This window comes from Atractosteus spatula, chromosome 25 (genome assembly GCF_055471065.1).
Source record: "Atractosteus spatula isolate fAtrSpa1 chromosome 25, fAtrSpa1.hap1, whole genome shotgun sequence".
Taxonomy (NCBI): Eukaryota; Metazoa; Chordata; class Actinopteri; order Semionotiformes; family Lepisosteidae; genus Atractosteus; species Atractosteus spatula.
This window is the reverse complement of record NC_142730.1, coordinates 14,214,690-14,235,237: the sequence shown is the minus strand read 5'-3', so window position 1 is coordinate 14,235,237 and position 20,548 is coordinate 14,214,690. Positions and strand designations below refer to the sequence as shown.

The 20,548-nt window shown below is 45.7% G+C and overlaps 7 non-coding genes across 7 annotated transcripts; 3 read left to right on the top strand and 4 right to left on the bottom strand.

Moving 5' to 3' along the window:
• Nucleotides 1–2,297: 2,297 nt before the first annotated feature.
• On the bottom strand, nucleotides 2,298–2,380 carry trnal-cag (transfer RNA leucine (anticodon CAG)). The gene has a single exon. It is a non-coding gene; the product is annotated as a tRNA-Leu (tRNA).
• Nucleotides 2,381–3,428: 1,048 nt separating this feature from the next.
• trnak-cuu (transfer RNA lysine (anticodon CUU)) lies at nucleotides 3,429–3,501 on the top strand. Its single transcript has one exon. It is a non-coding gene; the product is annotated as a tRNA-Lys (tRNA).
• A 4,685-nt stretch (nucleotides 3,502–8,186) lies between these two features.
• On the bottom strand, nucleotides 8,187–8,269 carry trnal-cag (transfer RNA leucine (anticodon CAG)). The gene has a single exon. It is a non-coding gene; the product is annotated as a tRNA-Leu (tRNA).
• A 1,048-nt stretch (nucleotides 8,270–9,317) lies between these two features.
• trnak-cuu (transfer RNA lysine (anticodon CUU)) lies at nucleotides 9,318–9,390 on the top strand. The gene has a single exon. It is a non-coding gene; the product is annotated as a tRNA-Lys (tRNA).
• A 4,686-nt stretch (nucleotides 9,391–14,076) lies between these two features.
• Nucleotides 14,077–14,159, bottom strand: trnal-cag (transfer RNA leucine (anticodon CAG)). The gene has a single exon. It is a non-coding gene; the product is annotated as a tRNA-Leu (tRNA).
• A 1,174-nt stretch (nucleotides 14,160–15,333) lies between these two features.
• trnak-cuu (transfer RNA lysine (anticodon CUU)) lies at nucleotides 15,334–15,406 on the top strand. The gene has a single exon. It is a non-coding gene; the product is annotated as a tRNA-Lys (tRNA).
• A 4,685-nt stretch (nucleotides 15,407–20,091) lies between these two features.
• trnal-cag (transfer RNA leucine (anticodon CAG)) lies at nucleotides 20,092–20,174 on the bottom strand. The gene has a single exon. It is a non-coding gene; the product is annotated as a tRNA-Leu (tRNA).
• Nucleotides 20,175–20,548: the final 374 nt, after the last annotated feature.

Genomic DNA, 20,548 nt, shown 5'->3' with positions numbered 1-20,548 from the left:
ATGTATGTGCTTTAATGCCTCATTCTACAGCCTCACCCATTTCTCTCCTGGTTAGAATCACTGTTTGGGCCAGGGGGAATGTTTTTCTTTAAGTTACTAACACCGATTATAGGGGCTGTGATACTTGTCTTCCTGTTTTTATGTTGCTATATGACATGTATTATTCCAATGCTTTTCAAATATGGTAATGAATATGTTTGCGCATCAGTATGTTCTGATAAGAACGCAAGAATCCGAAGTATGGGAGCCTCCTGGGAGTCCATATGAAGAATCTAACTTTTAATCATTTTCAAGAATAAAAAGGAGGGAATTGAAGTGGAAATCTAATAAGTAAATTGATTCTTAAAATGTAGAGAGCTTTGAAAAAAATATATTGGTGCTTTTAGATAATATATTTCAAGGATGTAATTGCTGTGCTACAGTACGTGCAGAATTTTAGAAAACAGTGCGTCAACAAAGTACACTGTTTGGGTTACTTTAGAAGACAATGTACCAAAACAATATATGCTGTCTGGTTCGTTAGAATTAGCCGAAAGTAACTGATAAGCTTTGAATAACAAATCTAGTGCTTCTTCTCTCGCTCTATGATGTAATCTGTTTTGTCTTAGGGAAAGGGGAAGTTTTTGAAGGGACAAAGCACTGAGCTTTTTTACAGCGCAACGTCTTATAAAAACCCTGTACTGCTTGTGACAAATTGAGTCTCTGGTTGCACTTTGCGAAGTGGCAACAGGGCTCCCAATATTGCAATATTGAAATAAAGACCTTACTCAGGTGAGAACTCTCTCTTGTGGCTTCCTTGATAGTTAAATTTCCACGACACACCGCCGTTGTTTTTCTCCATGGGAAGTTTGTCGTTAAGGAAAAACATCGCTGTCATTTTCTTGCCAGCCGGCGGCATTTCTTGTGCAGCGATGAGCCAGATTTGTATTTCGGATTTCGGAAGTTGTGTGAATTTCTTGAAGCTGAAAGTCAACTCGCTCCAGAAAAGAAATGTGCAGTCGCATGAAAGCCGTGCCTGCTTATTAAACCGCAGGACCTGAGCTTGCGTTCTGTTTCTCATCGCGTTCGCAAAGGCGATTCCTGCCTCTAACACTGCTATGTCTGCGATTCAAAGTGCCGTGTGGAGCAGCTTCGAAAGTCTCGTTCACGCTCCTCCGATGTTGCTTTCTCTCTGCCTAACGAAGTTCCATTTTGGTGTCGGAGCGGGGAGACCTAATCATTCCAGCTTTAAGCCACCCTTCAATCTTCTGAGGGGTGTCTGAGTGCTAGCATGTCATTTGCCTTTTTTTTTTTTGAAACGGAGAGCGACGTTGAAAAAGGTTACCTCCGCCGCCTCGCCCTCCGTGTTAAATGATCGCAAGACGGCGGCGGCGGCGCTCCCTGTAGTTGTGGCCGAGCGGTTAAGGCGATGGACTAGAAAGCCATTGGGCTCTCCCCGCGCCGGGTCGAATCCTGCCGACTACGGCGTCCTTCTCGTGTCGCCGTGCGCCTGCCCAGAAAAAGGCGGAGTGCCGTTTCTCTCTTCCTGCTTCTTGTACAAACGCTAAATCGCTTGGACCTGCTGCCTTGGAAGTCATGTCTTCAGCGTCCCCCAGCGACATTTCACACTTGGAAGCAGACAACCACGCTTTTGGCATTGGCATGCCTTGCGCCCTACTTCCAGCCTTTGAAGATCTAATTATTCAAACTGAAAGAACCGACTGAATAGGTGTTTGCAGTGCACCAGGAGGAGCAGTGACCATAGCAGTGGAGGGGTGAGGATGGCGCAGATGGAAACGTTTTCATGCGCTCCTCTGGGAGGAATGAAAATAAAAGGCGAAACCGGAAACAGTAGTAGCCGCAAGAGGAAGTGTCTTCAAGCGCCAAGCAAGCGCTCCTCGTTAGTATAGTGGTGCGTATTCCCGCCCGTCACGTGGGAGACCAGGGATGGATTGCTTGACGGCGAGCCGGGTTGCTTTTCTCCCATCAGATTCCAACCGCTAATGCTAACGCAGTTTGTGGGAGCTTACGTGCTTCTCCTTTTCCGTCATTTTCGGACGACTATTCCAAAGGGGTAACCTGATGGAATAGGGGCCTGAAGACACGAGGCATTCTTAAACCAGCACTGGGCTGCACGGCCTTCTGTTGCGATCAGATTATATTCGAGTGAAAAAGCCAGAGCAGCCGCTTCCATCCTATGGAGTACGAGCTAAATCAGGAGAGGTATGGGACACGCGCGTGCCTATAGGTGCACGTCTCCTACGTCAGGCTGCTTCACCCATGTGCACCCGACTGGAGAGGGAATGGCGCAAGCTTTTTGTCAGGAGTGGGATTCGAACCCACGCCTCCAGGGGAGACTGTGACCTGAACGCAGCGCCTTAGACCGCTCGGCCATCCTGACGCCAGCCCCCTCCCCCAAAGCGGTCTGATGAGCCACCGCGATCCCACTACGCTCTTCGAGTATCGCACTGTTATTAATACTACAGTGTGACTCCAGCATTAAAATGTTTGGAAAATGTGTCGGCCTTTATAATCCAGTGTAGAGCAGCGTGTGATGATTTGTGCTACAAAACACCAAGCGCTCAAAGTGACGTCTGCGTTTGTCACTGAAACTTTCAACTCTTTCATCACTTATGTAGGAAATACAAAGAGCAGTTAGGTGGAACGCGTAGGATGGCCGTCAGCAGAGTGGCGCAGCGGAAGCGTGCTGGGCCCATAACCCAGAGGTCGATGGATCGAAACCATCCTCTGCTACATGTGTCTTACGCATGGTTCATAAGCATTCCATCGGGTTAGCAAAGTGCATTAAAGTAGTGTGGATCTCCCTTTCCTTAAGTTCTGTTCTGAGTTTCTCTCTCGAAATCGAAGCAGTTATGTTTATATTGATTTCTCGCATTAATCATTATTAACCAGGAACAGCCAGCACAGTCGGTCGCATTAGTAATTATGTCACGTCTCTACTTAGCAGAGCATTCAAAGACCCACTGGAAGCAGGAAAGCACTAAGACACTGCAAAACTGAACTCGGGAAAATCATACTGGGAGCTCTGAGCGATGTCTGCATCCAAGCCATCCAATACGGACTCTGAGACCTTGGAATATCAACACTATGATGCGCTACCTTTTCCCTGGAGCAAAACGATGGAATTAGAAGAATGCTTACCGCAGGATACAACTGTGCCGTTGTTATTTGGAGCACGGTTTTCACTTGCATGAAAACTACAGCAGAACGTAGAAGGATGATCACAGAGGAGTCCACGCGGGCATGCTGAGGAGATTGTAGGTCGTACATTTCAATGATTACTGACATTTGCGCTGCTTGAGGTACAGTAATCAACAAAGAACAGGGTGTGCTACTCTCGAATCCGGTCACCACATGATGAAAAGCCAGGAAGTATACCTTGTCCAATTGATGTCAACAGGGACACGTTAACCCCTTGCTTCCCTGGCGCCCGGCTAGCTCAGTCGGTAGAGCATGAGACTCTTAATCTCAGGGTCGTGGGTTCGAGCCCCACGTTGGGCGGTGCCCGTCTCCTTATTAACAAAGTTTCGTGCTCATCCTTGACCCTCTTACACCTTGATGGTACCGAGCACTAAACTTTAATGCACAGGTGTGATGAAACTGAGGTGAAAAGGGCTTATCTATCTCTTTGCCCGAGAGATAAATCAAAGGTTCCGCAGACAATCCGTTGGCTCCGGTCACTCTGACGCAGATAGGAGCTGCAGCCATCATAACTTGTATGAAAACTGATAAGAGCTCCTGTCTATTTACAGTTTCATTTACTCTAGCCTTTCCTTAAACACTGCGTGTACGAAGGCTAAGAAATTGCAGAGCTATTCTAATACAATAACTATTTGGAATCTTTTCGCCATAACAGTTTCACTGTGATTTTGCAGGTAACACGTACGTACGTAACATTTTGAACCGCACTGGAAAAATATGGGAAAGAAATGGCGAAAAGCAACTCTTCAACACGTGGCAATATCTTCCTGAGCGGAGTCCTGTTCTCGAAGCTCGACACTCTGCAAGAGTCACTTCTCCCAACTTGCGCCCGCAGGTTTCCGTAGTGTGCCTGCAAAGAGCCATCCGTTTGAGACAGGCGCACGTTCCGATTTCATTGAACTAAGCTAGATGCACAATTTCGAATGCAGCCTTCATCACAAACGACAGTTCATTTCTCGAAAGCTTGTCATGTAAAAAAAGGAAACAAAGAACGAAAACATACAGCTGACAATCTTCTGAAGCTGCAGATTTAGCTTTTGAGAAATGGACATTTTATGTATGCAGATGCTTTTCAAGCGCTGGTTTTAGAACGTCGCTGTGCTTCCAGCATCATTCTCAGCCTTCTAAACTGCCTATCGAGGTGCCGATCACTTTGTAAAGCGCTTGAGAGGCCGGAGCTGCTCAAACTGCTCTTGCCGTTTCCTTCAATCAAAAGCACTATTTTTTTCGTTGTATGGAAAGCTTTTCAAGTCTTGCGTCGACACGCACCTTTCCTGAAATGTCCAAAGGGTGAATGTTTCGCAAAGAAATCCAGTCTACCTTTAGGGGGCATGATGTTGAAATCGGAACAAGCCCTGGGTGGGCTTGAACCAGCAGCCGTTCAGTTAACAGCTGCACAGAAACGCCCCCCGCTTGCTTTGTATCATTCGCAAGTTTCTGGTTAAAGAGTAAAAAAGGCTGGAATTCTTTTCCAGAAGCAGCCGGCAGGATTTCTTCTGCACCCACCCAGAAAAGCCAAGAATTGTATTTCATCTGTCGCAAGCTGTATATTCCAGAAAGAGAATGAATACTTGCATTAAACTGAATCAAGCCGACAGACACGCACCTGAAGTGGAAATCTAATAAGTAAATTGATTCTTAAAATGTAGAGAGCTTTGAAAAAAATATATTGGTGCTTTTAGATAATATATTTCAAGGATGTAATTGCTGTGCTACAGTACGTGCAGAACTTTAGAATACAGTGCGTCAACAAAGTACACTGTTTGGGTAACTTTAGAAGACAATGTACCAAAACAATATATGCTGTCTGGGTCGTTAGAATTAGCCGAAAGTAACTGATAAGCTTTGAATAACAAATCTAGTGCTTCTTCTCTCGTTCTATGTTGTAATCTGTTTTGTCTTAGGGAAAGGGGAAGCTTTTGAAGGGACAAAGCACTGAGCTTTTTTACAGCGCAACGTCTTATAAAAACCCTGTACTGCTTGTAACAAATTGAGTCTCCGGTTGCACTTTGCGAAGTGGCAACAGGGCTCCCAATATTGCAATATTGAAATAAAGACCTTACTCAGGTGAGAACTCTCTCTTGTGGCTTCCTTGATAGTTAAATTTCCACGACAGAATTGGCACCCCAGATGGGACACTAACCTGAGCGCGGACGGCTGCTGAAACTCCATCCGGAGCCGGACAATTTTAGCAAATTGGACGAACCTCGGAGGATAAACTGTTTGTCCTTCCTGAGACGCGTCTGGAGAATTCACGGCTGTCTGACGTCAGTAAGTGATCCTTTTAACGAACTTTTGTTTTAAGACGATTTATAAGAATTTTTTCTGTGGTCTTATAGCAGAGAAAGAGCAGGCCGGTGAGGGTGTTCTCACGCGGGTTTGATGAGTCCGGGACTCATAAAGAACTTATCTTAACACAGACGTGTGGTTTTTGCTCTGCGGAGTAGTTAATGTGATAAGGTTCTAAAGTAAGGCACCGATCGGTAAAAATGGGAAATGAAAATTCGAAGACGGAAACAGGACCGAGCGGTCCAGCGAAGTACATGTACAGGGAATTTGGAGAAAGGGGAATAAAGTGTCTTCCATCGTGGAGTAAGTTAGGTTTTCCAGAAAATGGTAGTTTTAGTACCAGGCAGATACAACAACTAGAAGAACAGTTAAAGTTAAAGAAATGTAATGCATCTTGTTATGTATGTGCTTTAATGCCTCATTCTACAGCCTCACCCATTTCTCTCCTGGTTAGAATCACTGTTTGGGCCAGGGGGAATGTTTTTCTTTAAGTTACTAACACCGATTATAGGGGCTGTGATACTTGTCTTCCTGTTTTTATGTTGCTATATGACATGTATTATTCCAATGCTTTTCAAATATGGTAATGAATATGTTTGCGCATCAGTATGTTCTGATAAGAACGCAAGAATCCGAAGTATGGGAGCCTCCTGGGAGTCCATATGAAGAATCTAACTTTTAATCATTTTCAAGAATAAAAAGGAGGGAATTGAAGTGGAAATCTAATAAGTAAATTGATTCTTAAAATGTAGAGAGCTTTGAAAAAAATATATTGGTGCTTTTAGATAATATATTTCAAGGATGTAATTGCTGTGCTACAGTACGTGCAGAATTTTAGAAAACAGTGCGTCAACAAAGTACACTGTTTGGGTTACTTTAGAAGACAATGTACCAAAACAATATATGCTGTCTGGTTCGTTAGAATTAGCCGAAAGTAACTGATAAGCTTTGAATAACAAATCTAGTGCTTCTTCTCTCGCTCTATGATGTAATCTGTTTTGTCTTAGGGAAAGGGGAAGTTTTTGAAGGGACAAAGCACTGAGCTTTTTTACAGCGCAACGTCTTATAAAAACCCTGTACTGCTTGTGACAAATTGAGTCTCTGGTTGCACTTTGTGAAGTGGCAACAGGGCTCCCAATATTGCAATATTGAAATAAAGACCTTACTCAGGTGAGAACTCTCTCTTGTGGCTTCCTTGATAGTTAAATTTCCACGACACACCGCCGTTGTTTTTCTCCATCGGAAGTTTGTCGTTAAGGAAAAACATCGCTGTCATTTTCTTGCCAGCCGGCGGCATTTCTTGTGCAGCGATGAGCCAGATTTGTATTTCGGATTTCGGAAGTTGTGTGAATTTCTTGAAGCTGAAAGTCAACTCGCTCCAGAAAAGAAATGTGCAGTCGCATGAAAGCCGTGCCTGCTTATTAAACCGCAGGACCTGAGCTTGCGTTCTGTTTCTCATCGCGTTCGCAAAGGCGATTCCTGCCTCTAACACTGCTATGTCTGCGATTCAAAGTGCCGTGTGGAGCAGCTTCGAAAGTCTCGTTCACGCTCCTCCGATGTTGCTTTCTCTCTGCCTAACGAAGTTCCATTTTGGTGTCGGAGCGGGGAGACCTAATCATTCCAGCTTTAAGCCACCCTTCAATCTTCTGAGGGGTGTCTGAGTGCTAGCATGTCATTTGCCTTTTTTTTTTTTGAAACGGAGAGCGACGTTGAAAAAGGTTACCTCCGCCGCCTCGCCCTCCGTGTTAAATGATCGCAAGACGGCGGCGGCGGCGCTCCCTGTAGTTGTGGCCGAGCGGTTAAGGCGATGGACTAGAAAGCCATTGGGCTCTCCCCGCGCCGGGTCGAATCCTGCCGACTACGGCGTCCTTCTCGTGTCGCCGTGCGCCTGCCCAGAAAAAGGCGGAGTGCCGTTTCTCTCTTCCTGCTTCTTGTACAAACGCTAAATCGCTTGGACCTGCTGCCTTGGAAGTCATGTCTTCAGCGTCCCCCAGCGACATTTCACACTTGGAAGCAGACAACCACGCTTTTGGCATTGGCATGCCTTGCGCCCTACTTCCAGCCTTTGAAGATCTAATTATTCAAACTGAAAGAACCGACTGAATAGGTGTTTGCAGTGCACCAGGAGGAGCAGTGACCATAGCAGTGGAGGGGTGAGGATGGCGCAGATGGAAACGTTTTCATGCGCTCCTCTGGGAGGAATGAAAATAAAAGGCGAAACCGGAAACAGTAGTAGCCGCAAGAGGAAGTGTCTTCAAGCGCCAAGCAAGCGCTCCTCGTTAGTATAGTGGTGCGTATTCCCGCCCGTCACGTGGGAGACCAGGGATGGATTGCTTGACGGCGAGCCGGGTTGCTTTTCTCCCATCAGATTCCAACCGCTAATGCTAACGCAGTTTGTGGGAGCTTACGTGCTTCTCCTTTTCCGTCATTTTCGGACGACTATTCCAAAGGGGTAACCTGATGGAATAGGGGCCTGAAGACACGAGGCATTCTTAAACCAGCACTGGGCTGCACGGCCTTCTGTTGCGATCAGATTATATTCGAGTGAAAAAGCCAGAGCAGCCGCTTCCATCCTATGGAGTACGAGCTAAATCAGGAGAGGTATGGGACACGCGCGTGCCTATAGGTGCACGTCTCCTACGTCAGGCTGCTTCACCCATGTGCACCCGACTGGAGAGGGAATGGCGCAAGCTTTTTGTCAGGAGTGGGATTCAAACCCACGCCTCCAGGGGAGACTGTGACCTGAACGCAGCGCCTTAGACCGCTCGGCCATCCTGACGCCAGCCCCCTCCCCCAAAGCGGTCTGATGAGCCACCGCGATCCCACTACGCTCTTCGAGTATCGCACTGTTATTAATACTACAGTGTGACTCCAGCATTAAAATGTTTGGAAAATGTGTCGGCCTTTATAATCCAGTGTAGAGCAGCGTGTGATGATTTGTGCTACAAAACACCAAGCGCTCAAAGTGACGTCTGCGTTTGTCACTGAAACTTTCAACTCTTTCATCACTTATGTAGGAAATACAAAGAGCAGTTAGGTGGAACGCGTAGGATGGCCGTCAGCAGAGTGGCGCAGCGGAAGCGTGCTGGGCCCATAACCCAGAGGTCGATGGATTGAAACCATCCTCTGCTACATGTGTCTTACGCATGGTTCATAAGCATTCCATCGGGTTAGCAAAGTGCATTAAAGTAGTGTGGATCTCCCTTTCCTTAAGTTCTGTTCTGAGTTTCTCTCTCGAAATCGAAGCAGTTATGTTTATATTGATTTCTCGCATTAATCATTATTAACCAGGAACAGCCAGCACAGTCGGTCGCATTAGTAATTATGTCACGTCTCTACTTAGCAGAGCATTCAAAGACCCACTGGAAGCAGGAAAGCACTAAGACACTGCAAAACTGAACTCGGGAAAATCATACTGGGAGCTCTGAGCGATGTCTGCATCCAAGCCATCCAATACGGACTCTGAGACCTTGGAATATCAACACTATGATGCGCTACCTTTTCCCTGGAGCAAAACGATGGAATTAGAAGAATGCTTACCGCAGGATACAACTGTGCCGTTGTTATTTGGAGCACGGTTTTCACTTGCATGAAAACTACAGCAGAACGTAGAAGGATGATCACAGAGGAGTCCACGCGGGCATGCTGAGGAGATTGTAGGTCGTACATTTCAATGATTACTGACATTTGCGCTGCTTGAGGTACAGTAATCAACAAAGAACAGGGTGTGCTACTCTCGAATCCGGTCACCACATGATGAAAAGCCAGGAAGTATACCTTGTCCAATTGACGTCAACAGGGACACGTTAACCCCTTGCTTCCCTGGCGCCCGGCTAGCTCAGTCGGTAGAGCATGAGACTCTTAGTCTCAGGGTCGTGGGTTCGAGCCCCACGTTGGGCGGTGCCCGTCTCCTTATTAACAAAGTTTCGTGCTCATCCTTGACCCTCTTACACCTTGATGGTACCGAGCACTAAACTTTAATGCACAGGTGTGATGAAACTGAGATGAAAAGGGCTTATCTAGCTCTTTGCCCGAGAGATAAATCAAAGGTTCCGCAGACAATCCGTTGGCTCCGGTCACTCTGACGCAGATAGGAGCTGCAGCCATCATAACTTGTATGAAAACTGATAAGAGCTCCTGTCTATTTACAGTTTCATTTACTCTAGCCTTTCCTTAAACACTGCGTGTACGAAGGCTAAGAAATTGCAGAGCTATTCTAATACAATAACTATTTGGACTCTTTTCGCCATAACAGTTTCACTGTGATTTTGCAGGTAACACGTACGTACGTAACATTTTGAACCGCACTGGAAAAATATGGGAAAGAAATGGCGAAAAGCAACTCTTCAACACGTGGCAATATCTTCCTGAGCGGAGTCCTGTTCTCGAAGCTCGACACTCTGCAAGAGTCACTTCTCCCAACTTGCGCCCGCAGGTTTCCGTATTGTGCCTGCAAAGAGCCATCCGTTTGAGACAGGCGCACGTTCCGATTTCATTGAACTAAGCTAGATGCACAATTTCGAATGCAGCCTTCATCACAAACGACAGTTCATTTCTCGAAAGCTTGTCATGTAAAAAAAGGAAACAAAGAACGAAAACATACAGCTGACAATCTTCTGAAGCTGCAGATTTAGCTTTTGAGAAATGGACATTTTATGTATGCAGATGCTTTTCAAGCGCTGGTTTTAGAACGTCGCTGTGCTTCCAGCATCATTCTCAGCCTTCTAAACTGCCTATCGAGGTGCCGATCACTTTGTAAAGCGCTTGAGAGGCCAGAGCTGCTCAAACTGCTCTTGCCGTTTCCTTCAATCAAAAGCACTATTTTTTTCGTTGTATGGAAAGCTTTTCAAGTCTTGCATCGACACGCACCTTTCCTGAAATGTCCAAAGGGTGAATGTTTCGCAAAGAAATCCAGTCTACCTTTAGGGGGCATGATGTTGAAATCGGAACAAGCCCTGGGTGGGCTTGAACCAGCAGCCGTTCAGTTAACAGCTGCACAGAAACGCCCCCCGCTTGCTTTGTATCATTCGCAAGTTTCTGGTTAAAGAGTAAAAAAGGCTGGAATTCTTTTCCAGAAGCAGCCGGCAGGATTTCTTCTGCACCCACCCAGAAAAGCCAAGAATTGTATTTCATCTGTCGCAAGCTGTATGTTCCAGAAAGAGAATGAATACTTGCATTAAACTGAATCAAGCCGACAGACACGCACCTGAAGTGGAAATCTAATAAGTAAATTGATTCTTAAAATGTAGAGAGCTTTGAAAAAAATATATTGGTGCTTTTAGATAATATATTTCAAGGATGTAATTGCTGTGCTACAGTACGTGCAGAATTTTAGAAAACAGTGCGTCAACAAAGTACACTGTTTGGGTAACTTTAGAAGACAATGTACCAAAACAATATATGCTGTCTGGGTCGTTAGAATTAGCCGAAAGTAACTGATAAGCTTTGAATAACAAATCTAGTGCTTCTTCTCTCGTTCTATGTTGTAATCTGTTTTGTCTTAGGGAAAGGGGAAGCTTTTGAAGGGACAAAGCACTGAGCTTTTTTACAGCGCAACGTCTTATAAAAACCCTGTACTGCTTGTAACAAATTGAGTCTCCGGTTGCACTTTGCGAAGTGGCAACAGGGCTCCCAATATTGCAATATTGAAATAAAGACCTTACTCAGGTGAGAACTCTCTCTTGTGGCTTCCTTGATAGTTAAATTTCCACGACAGAATTGGCACCCCAGATGGGACACTAACCTGAGCGCGGACGGCTGCTGAAACTCCATCCGGAGCCGGACAATTTTAGCAAATTGGACGAACCTCGGAGGATAAACTGTTTGTCCTTCCTGAGACGCGTCTGGAGAATTCACGGCTGTCTGACGTCAGTAAGTGATCCTTTTAACGAACTTTTGTTTTAAGACGATTTATAAGAATTTTTTCTGTGGTCTTATAGCAGAGAAAGAGCAGGCCGGTGAGGGTGTTCTCACGCGGGTTTGATGAGTCCGGGACTCATAAAGAACTTATCTTAACACAGACGTGTGGTTTTTGCTCTGCGGAGTAGTTAATGTGATAAGGTTCTAAAGTAAGGCACCGATCGGTAAAAATGGGAAATGAAAATTCGAAGACGGAAACAGGACCGAGCGGTCCAGCGAAGTACATGTACAGGGAATTTGGAGAAAGGGGAATAAAGTGTCTTCCATCGTGGAGTAAGTTAGGTTTTCCAGAAAATGGTAGTTTTAGTACCAGGCAGATACAACAACTAGAAGAACAGTTAAAGTTAAAGAAATGTAATGCATCTTGTTATGTATGTGCTTTAATGCCTCATTCTACAGCCTCACCCATTTCTCTCCTGGTTAGAATCACTGTTTGGGCCAGGGGGAATGTTTTTCTTTAAGTTACTAACACCGATTATAGGGGCTGTGATACTTGTCTTCCTGTTTTCATGTTGCTATATGACATGTATTATTCCAATGCTTTTCAAATATGGTAATGAATATGTTTGTGCATCAGTATGTTCTGATAAGAACGCAAGAATCCGAAGTATGGGAGCCTCCTGGGAGTCCATATGAAGAATCTAACTTTTAATCATTTTGAAGATAAAAAAAGGAGGGAATTGAAGTGGAAATCTAATAAGTAAATTGATTCTTAAAATGTAGAGAGCTTTGAAAAAAATATATTGGTGCTTTTAGATAATATATTTCAAGGATGTAATTGCTGTGCTACAGTACGTGCAGAATTTTAGAAAACAGTGCGTCAACAAAGTACACTGTTTGGGTTACTTTAGAAGACAATGTACCAAAACAATATATGCTGTCTGGTTCGTTAGAATTAGCCGAAAGTAACTGATAAGCTTTGAATAACAAATCTAGTGCTTCTTCTCTCGCTCTATGATGTAATCTGTTTTGTCTTAGGGAAAGGGGAAGTTTTTGAAGGGACAAAGCACTGAGCTTTTTTACAGCGCAACGTCTTATAAAAACCCTGTACTGCTTGTGACAAATTGAGTCTCTGGTTGCACTTTGCGAAGTGGCAACAGGGCTCCCAATATTGCAATATTGAAATAAAGACCTTACTCAGGTGAGAACTCTCTCTTGTGGCTTCCTTGATAGTTAAATTTCCACGACACACCGCCGTTGTTTTTCTCCATGGGAAGTTTGTCGTTAAGGAAAAACATCGCTGTCATTTTCTTGCCAGCCGGCGGCATTTCTTGTGCAGCGATGAGCCAGATTTGTATTTCGGATTTCGGAAGTTGTGTGAATTTCTTGAAGCTGAAAGTCAACTCGCTCCAGAAAAGAAATGTGCAGTCGCATGAAAGCCGTGCCTGCTTATTAAACCGCAGGACCTGAGCTTGCGTTCTGTTTCTCATCGCGTTCGCAAAGGCGATTCCTGCCTCTAACACTGCTATGTCTGCGATTCAAAGTGCCGTGTGGAGCAGCTTCGAAAGTCTCGTTCACGCTCCTCCGATGTTGCTTTCTCTCTGCCTAACGAAGTTCCATTTTGGTGTCGGAGCGGGGAGACCTAATCATTCCAGCTTTAAGCCACCCTTCAATCTTCTGAGGGGTGTCTGAGTGCTAGCATGTCATTTGCCTTTTTTTTTTTTGAAACGGAGAGCGACGTTGAAAAAGGTTACCTCCGCCGCCTCGCCCTCCGTGTTAAATGATCGCAAGACGGCGGCGGCGGCGCTCCCTGTAGTTGTGGCCGAGCGGTTAAGGCGATGGACTAGAAAGCCATTGGGCTCTCCCCGCGCCGGGTCGAATCCTGCCGACTACGGCGTCCTTCTCGTGTCGCCGTGCGCCTGCCCAGAAAAAGGCGGAGTGCCGTTTCTCTCTTCCTGCTTCTTGTACAAACGCTAAATCGCTTGGACCTGCTGCCTTGGAAGTCATGTCTTCAGCGTCCCCCAGCGACATTTCACACTTGGAAGCAGACAACCACGCTTTTGGCATTGGCATGCCTTGCGCCCTACTTCCAGCCTTTGAAGATCTAATTATTCAAACTGAAAGAACCGACTGAATAGGTGTTTGCAGTGCACCAGGAGGAGCAGTGACCATAGCAGTGGAGGGGTGAGGATGGCGCAGATGGAAACGTTTTCATGCGCTCCTCTGGGAGGAATGAAAATAAAAGGCGAAACCGGAAACAGTAGTAGCCGCAAGAGGAAGTGTCTTCAAGCGCCAAGCAAGCGCTCCTCGTTAGTATAGTGGTGCGTATTCCCGCCCGTCACGTGGGAGACCAGGGATGGATTGCTTGACGGCGAGCCGGGTTGCTTTTCTCCCATCAGATTCCAACCGCTAATGCTAACGCAGTTTGTGGGAGCTTACGTGCTTCTCCTTTTCCGTCATTTTCGGACGACTATTCCAAAGGGGTAACCTGATGGAATAGGGGCCTGAAGACACGAGGCATTCTTAAACCAGCACTGGGCTGCACGGCCTTCTGTTGCGATCAGATTATATTCGAGTGAAAAAGCCAGAGCAGCCGCTTCCATCCTATGGAGTACGAGCTAAATCAGGAGAGGTATGGGACACGCGCGTGCCTATAGGTGCACGTCTCCTACGTCAGGCTGCTTCACCCATGTGCACCCGACTGGAGAGGGAATAGAGCAAGCTTTTTGTCAGGAGTGGGATTCGAACCCACGCCTCCAGGGGAGACTGCGACCTGAACGCAGCGCCTTAGACCGCTCGGCCATCCTGACGCCAGCCCCCTCCCCCAAAGCGGTCTGATGAGCCACCGCGATCCCACTACGCTCTTCGAGTATCGCACTGTTATTAATACTACAGTGTGACTCCAGCATTAAAATGTTTGGAAAATGTGTCGGCCTTTATAATCCAGTGTAGAGCAGCGTGTGATGATTTGTGCTACAAAACACCAAGCGCTCAAAGTGACGTCTGCGTTTGTCACTAAAACTTTCAACTCTTTCATCACTTATGTAGGAAATACAAAGAGCAGTTAGGTGGAACGCGTAGGATGGCCGTCAGCAGAGTGGCGCAGCGGAAGCGTGCTGGGCCCATAACCCAGAGGTCGATGGATCGAAACCATCCTCTGCTACATGTGTCTTACGCATGGTTCATAAGCATTCCATCGGGTTAGCAAAGTGCATTAAAGTAGTGTGGATCTCCCTTTCCTTAAGTTCTGTTCTGAGTTTCTCTCTCGTGTGTGTTTGTGCAAGCTTGACACTTGCGGGACTCTTTCATCTTCACCAATACGGAGATGACCAAATGTGTCTTCGGTTGTTCTGAGATCTTTGATAGTTTCTTCGAATGCTTCAAGTGAACCTCGAAATCGAAGCAGTTATGTTTATATTGATTTCTCGCATTAATCATTATTAACCAGGAACAGCCAGCACAGTCGGTCGCATTAGTAATTATGTCACGTCTCTACTTAGCAGAGCATTCAAAGACCCACTGGAAGCAGGAAAGCACTAAGACACTGCAAAACTGAACTCGGGAAAATCATACTGGGAGCTCTGAGCGATGTCTGCATCCAAGCCATCCAATACGGACTCTGAGACCTTGGAATATCAACACTATGATGCGCTACCTTTTCCCTGGAGCAAAACGATGGAATTAGAAGAATGCTTACCGCAGGATACAACTGTGCCGTTGTTATTTGGAGCACGGTTTTCACTTGCATGAAAACTACAGCAGAACGTAGAAGGATGATCACAGAGGAGTCCACGCGGGCATGCTGAGGAGATTGTAGGTCGTACATTTCAATGATTACTGACATTTGCGCTGCTTGAGGTACAGTAATCAACAAAGAACAGGGTGTGCTACTCTCGAATCCGGTCACCACATGATGAAAAGCCAGGAAGTATACCTTGTCCAATTGACGTCAACAGGGACACGTTAACCCCTTGCTTCCCTGGCGCCCGGCTAGCTCAGTCGGTAGAGCATGAGACTCTTAATCTCAGGGTCGTGGGTTCGAGCCCCACGTTGGGCGGTGCCCGTCTCCTTATTAACAAAGTTTCGTGCTCATCCTTGACCCTCTTACACCTTGATGGTACCGAGCACTAAACTTTAATGCACAGGTGTGATGAAACTGAGATGAAAAGGGCTTATCTATCTCTTTGCCCGAGAGATAAATCAAAGGTTCCGCAGACAATCCGTTGGCTCCGGTCACTCTGACGCAGATAGGAGCTGCAGCCATCATAACTTGTATGAAAACTGATAAGAGCTCCTGTCTATTTACAGTTTCATTTACTCTAGCCTTTCCTTAAACACTGCGTGTACGAAGGCTAAGAAATTGCAGAGCTATTCTAATACAATAACTATTTGGACTCTTTTCGCCATAACAGTTTCACTGTGATTTTGCAGGTAACACGTACGTACGTAACATTTTGAACCGCACTGGAAAAATATGGGAAAGAAATGGCGAAAAGCAACTCTTCAACACGTGGCAATATCTTCCTGAGCGGAGTCCTGTTCTCGAAGCTCGACACTCTGCAAGAGTCACTTCTCCCAACTTGCGCCCGCAGGTTTCCGTAGTGTGCCTGCAAAGAGCCATCCGTTTGAGACAGGCGCACGTTCCGATTTCATTGAACTAAGCTAGATGCACAATTTCGAATGCAGCCTTCATCACAAACGACAGTTCATTTCTCGAAAGCTTGTCATGTAAAAAAAGGAAACAAAGAACGAAAACATACAGCTGACAATCTTCTGAAGCTGCAGATTTAGCTTTTGAGAAATGGACATTTTATGTATGCAGATGCTTTTCAAGCGCTGGTTTTAGAACGTCGCTGTGCTTCCAGCATCATTCTCAGCCTTCTAAACTGCCTATCGAGGTGCCGATCACTTTGTAAAGCGCTTGAGAGGCCAGAGCTGCTCAAACTGCTCTTGCCGTTTCCTTCAATCAAAAGCACTATTTTTTTCGTTGTATGGAAAGCTTTTCATTCTTGCATCGACACGCACCTTTCCTGAAATGTCCAAAGGGTGAATGTTTCGCAAAGAAATCCAGTCTACCTTTAGGGGGCATGATGTTGAAATCGGAACAAGCCCTGGGTGGGCTTGAACCAGCAGCCGTTCAGTTAACAGCTGCACAGAAACGCCCCCCGCTTGCTTTGTATCATTCGCAAGTTTCTGGTTAAAGAGTAAAAAAGGCTGGAATTCTTTTCCAGAAGCAGCCGGCAGGATTTCTTCTGCACCCACCCAGAAAAGCCAAGAATTGTATTTCATCTGTCGCAAGCTGTATGTTCCAGAAAGAGAATGAATACTTGCATTAAACTGAATCAAGCCGACAGACACGCACCTGAAGTGGAAATCTAATAAGTAAATTGATTCTTAAAATGTAGAGAGCTTTGAAAAAAATATATTGGTGCTTTTAGATAATATATTTCAAGGATGTAATTGCTGTGCTACAGTACGTGCAGAATTTTAGAAAACAGTGCGTCAACAAAGTACACTGTTTGGGTAACTTTAGAAGACAATGTACCAAAACAATATATGCTGTCTGGGTCGTTAGAATTAGCCGAAAGTAACTGATAAGCTTTGAATAACAAATCTAGTGCTTCTTCTCTCGTTCTATGTTGTAATCTGTTTTGTCTTAGGGAAAGGGGAAGCTTTTGAAGGGACAAAGCACTGAGCTTTTTTACAGCGCAACGTCTTATAAAAACCCTGTACTGCTTGTAACAAATTGAGTCTCCGGTTGCACTTTGCGAAGTGGCAACAGGGCTCCCAATATTGCAATATTGAAATAAAGACCTTACTCAGGTGAGAACTCTCTCTTGTGGCTTCCTTGATAGTTAAATTTCCACGACAGAATTGGCACCCCAGATGGGACACTAACCTGAGCGCGGACGGCTGCTGAAACTCCATCCGGAGCCGGACAATTTTAGCAAATTGGACGAACCTCGGAGGATAAACTGTTTGTCCTTCCTGAGACGCGTCTGGAGAATTCACGGCTGTCTGACGTCAGTAAGTGATCCTTTTAACGAACTTTTGTTTTAAGACGATTTATAAGAATTTTTTCTGTGGTCTTATAGCAGAGAAAGAGCAGGCCGGTGAGGGTGTTCTCACGCGGGTTTGATGAGTCCGGGACTCATAAAGAACTTATCTTAACACAGACGTGTGGTTTTTGCTCTGCGGAGTAGTTAATGTGATAAGGTTCTAAAGTAAGGCACCGATCGGTAAAAATGGGAAATGAAAATTCGAAGACGGAAACAGGACCGAGCGGTCCAGCGAAGTACATGTACAGGGAATTTGGAGAAAGGGGAATAAAGTGTCTTCCATCGTGGAGTAAGTTAGGTTTTCCAGAAAATGGTAGTTTTAGTACCAGGCAGATACAACAACTAGAAGAACAGTTAAAGTTAAAGAAATGTAATGCATCTTGTTATGTATGTGCTTTAATGCCTCATTCTACAGCCTCACCCATTTCTCTCCTGGTTAGAATCACTGTTTGGGCCAGGGGGAATGTTTTTCTTTAAGTTACTAACACCGATTATAGGGGCTGTGATACTTGTCTTCCTGTTTTCATGTTGCTATATGACATGTATTATTCCAATGCTTTTCAAATATGGTAATGAATATGTTTGTGCATCAGTATGTTCTGATAAGAACGCAAGAATCCGAAGTATGGGAGCCTCCTGGGAGTCCATATGAAGAATCTAACTTTTAATCATTTTGAAGATAAAAAAAGGAGGGAATTGAAGTGGAAATCTAATAAGTAAATTGATTCTTAAAATGTAGAGAGCTTTGAAAAAAATATATTGGTGCTTTTAGATAATATATTTCAAGGATGTAATTGCTGTGCTACAGTACGTGCAGAATTTTAGAAAACAGTGCGTCAACAAAGTACACTGTTTGGGTTACTTTAGAAGACAATGTACCAAAACAATATATGCTGTCTGGTTCGTTAGAATTAGCCGAAAGTAACTGATAAGCTTTGAATAACAAATCTAGTGCTTCTTCTCTCGCTCTATGATGTAATCTGTTTTGTCTTAGGGAAAGGGGAAGTTTTTGAAGGGACAAAGCACTGAGCTTTTTTACAGCGCAACGTCTTATAAAAACCCTGTACTGCTTGTGACAAATTGAGTCTCTGGTTGCACTTTGCGAAGTGGCAACAGGGCTCCCAATATTGCAATATTGAAATAAAGACCTTACTCAGGTGAGAACTCTCTCTTGTGGCTTCCTTGATAGTTAAATTTCCACGACACACCGCCGTTGTTTTTCTCCATGGGAAGTTTGTCGTTAAGGAAAAACATCGCTGTCATTTTCTTGCCAGCCGGCGGCATTTCTTGTGCAGCGATGAGCCAGATTTGTATTTCGGATTTCGGAAGTTGTGTGAATTTCTTGAAGCTGAAAGTCAACTCGCTCCAGAAAAGAAATGTGCAGTCGCATGAAAGCCGTGCCTGCTTATTAAACCGCAGGACCTGAGCTTGCGTTCTGTTTCTCATCGCGTTCGCAAAGGCGATTCCTGCCTCTAACACTGCTATGTCTGCGATTCAAAGTGCCGTGTGGAGCAGCTTCGAAAGTCTCGTTCACGCTCCTCCGATGTTGCTTTCTCTCTGCCTAACGAAGTTCCATTTTGGTGTCGGAGCGGGGAGACCTAATCATTCCAGCTTTAAGCCACCCTTCAATCTTCTGAGGGGTGTCTGAGTGCTAGCATGTCATTTGCCTTTTTTTTTTTTGAAACGGAGAGCGACGTTGAAAAAGGTTACCTCCGCCGCCTCGCCCTCCGTGTTAAATGATCGCAAGACGGCGGCGGCGGCGCTCCCTGTAGTTGTGGCCGAGCGGTTAAGGCGATGGACTAGAAAGCCATTGGGCTCTCCCCGCGCCGGGTCGAATCCTGCCGACTACGGCGTCCTTCTCGTGTCGCCGTGCGCCTGCCCAGAAAAAGGCGGAGTGCCGTTTCTCTCTTCCTGCTTCTTGTACAAACGCTAAATCGCTTGGACCTGCTGCCTTGGAAGTCATGTCTTCAGCGTCCCCCAGCGACATTTCACACTTGGAAGCAGACAACCACGCTTTTGGCATTGGCATGCCTTGCGCCCTACTTCCAGCCTTTGAAGATCTAATTATTCAAACTGAAAGAACCGACTGAATAGGTGTTTGCAGTGCACCAGGAGGAGCAGTGACCATAGCAGTGGAGGGGTGAGGATGGCGCAGATGGAAACGTTTTCATGCGCTCCTCTGGGAGGAATGAAAATAAAAGGCGAAACCGGAAACAGTAGTAGCCGCAAGAGGAAGTGTCTTCAAGCGCCAAGCAAGCGCTCCTCGTTAGTATAGTGGTGCGTATTCCCGCCCGTCACGTGGGAGACCAGGGATGGATTGCTTGACGGCGAGCCGGGTTGCTTTTCTCCCATCAGATTCCAACCGCTAATGCTAACGCAGTTTGTGGGAGCTTACGTGCTTCTCCTTTTCCGTCATTTTCGGACGACTATTCCAAAGGGGTAACCTGATGGAATAGGGGCCTGAAGACACGAGGCATTCTTAAACCAGCACTGGGCTGCACGGCCTTCTGTTGCGATCAGATTATATTCGAGTGAAAAAGCCAGAGCAGCCGCTTCCATCCTATGGAGTACGAGCTAAATCAGGAGAGGTATGGGACACGCGCGTGCCTATAGGTGCACGTCTCCTACGTCAGGCTGCTTCACCCATGTGCACCCGACTGGAGAGGGAATAGAGCAAGCTTTTTGTCAGGAGTGGGATTCGAACCCACGCCTCCAGGGGAGACTGCGACCTGAACGCAGCGCCTTAGACCGCTCGGCCATCCTGACGCCAGCCCCCTCCCCCAAAGCGGTCTGATGAGCCACCGCGATCCCACTACGCTCTTCGAGTATCGCACTGTTATTAATACTACAGTGTGACTCCAGCATTAAAATGTTTGGAAAATGTGTCGGCCTTTATAATCCAGTGTAGAGCAGCGTGTGATGATTTGTGCTACAAAACACCAAGCGCTCAAAGTGACGTCTGCGTTTGTCACTAAAACTTTCAACTCTTTCATCACTTATGTAGGAAATACAAAGAGCAGTTAGGTGGAACGCGTAGGATGGCCGTCAGCAGAGTGGCGCAGCGGAAGCGTGCTGGGCCCATAACCCAGAGGTCGATGGATCGAAACCATCCTCTGCTACATGTGTCTTACGCATGGTTC